This window comes from Leptonychotes weddellii, chromosome 10 (genome assembly GCF_054177405.1).
Source record: "Leptonychotes weddellii isolate Sample4059 chromosome 10, ASM5417740v2, whole genome shotgun sequence".
Taxonomy (NCBI): domain Eukaryota; kingdom Metazoa; phylum Chordata; class Mammalia; order Carnivora; family Phocidae; genus Leptonychotes; species Leptonychotes weddellii.
Window position 1 is genome coordinate 82,605,512 of NC_138378.1, and position 1,031 is coordinate 82,606,542.

At 40.8% G+C, this 1,031-nt stretch overlaps 1 pseudogene; it reads left to right on the plus strand.

The window, feature by feature from the left end:
- Positions 1-458: 458 nt before the first annotated feature.
- On the plus strand, positions 459-1,026 carry LOC102746319 (hypoxanthine-guanine phosphoribosyltransferase pseudogene; annotated as a pseudogene).
- Positions 1,027-1,031: the final 5 nt, after the last annotated feature.

Below are 1,031 nucleotides of genomic sequence, written 5' to 3' on the forward strand. Positions count from 1 at the left end.
ATGCATTCAGAGGAGCGTCCATCATCTATCTCCAACTATGTGATTAATAATGATAAAGTGGTATAAAGAGGGGAAATTCCATAATTTCTGGAAGGGTTATAGTGTAGCTATCTGAAGGACTTAGAAATGTGTTTTCACAGGAGGTTTGATAAGATAGAGTCAGAGATTTGCTCTGTTTCGGTACCTAAACTTCATATCATGTATTCATACCAAAGATAAAAATATTAGAAACTGGAAGTTCTGAAGTCTCTAGATCTTTGGCAGTGTAATCCAACAGTAAATTACATTGGCCTTTATTTAAAGTGTGATTAGGTGGAGACTTGACTCTACACTCCTTACCACCTGATGGCTTTGAGTAAGCCCTTATTCTCCCTAATTCTCAAGTTCCCCATTGTAAAATTGGTAACACCTACATAACATATTTCAATGTGATAACATAAATAATAGTCTTGGTCAGCCCGCGCGCCCTCCGGCTCCGTAATGGCGACCCGCAGCCCCAGCGTCATGATCAGTGATGATGAACCAGGTTATGACCTAGATTTATTCTGTATACCTCATCATTATGCTGAGGATTTGGAAAAGGTGTTTATTCCTCATGGACTAATTATGGACAGGACCGAGCGGCTTGCTCGAGATGTGATGAAGGAGATGGGAGGCCATCACATAGTAGCCCTCTGTGTGCTCAAAGGAGGCTATAAATTCTTTGCTGACCTGCTGGATTATATCAAAGCACTGAACAGAAATAGTGATGGATCCATTCCCATGACTGTAGATTTCATCAGACTGAAGAGCTACTGTAATGACCAGTCAACAGGGGACATCAAAGTAATTGGTGGAGATGATCTCTCAACTTTGACTGGAAAGAATGTCTTGATTGTTGAGGATATAATTGACACTGGCAAAACAATGCAAACCTTGCTTTCCTTGGTCAAGGAGCATAATCCAAAGATGGTCAAGGTCGCAAGTTTGCTGGTGAAGAGGACTCCTCGAATTGTTGGCTATAAACCAGACTTTGTCGGATTTGAAATTCT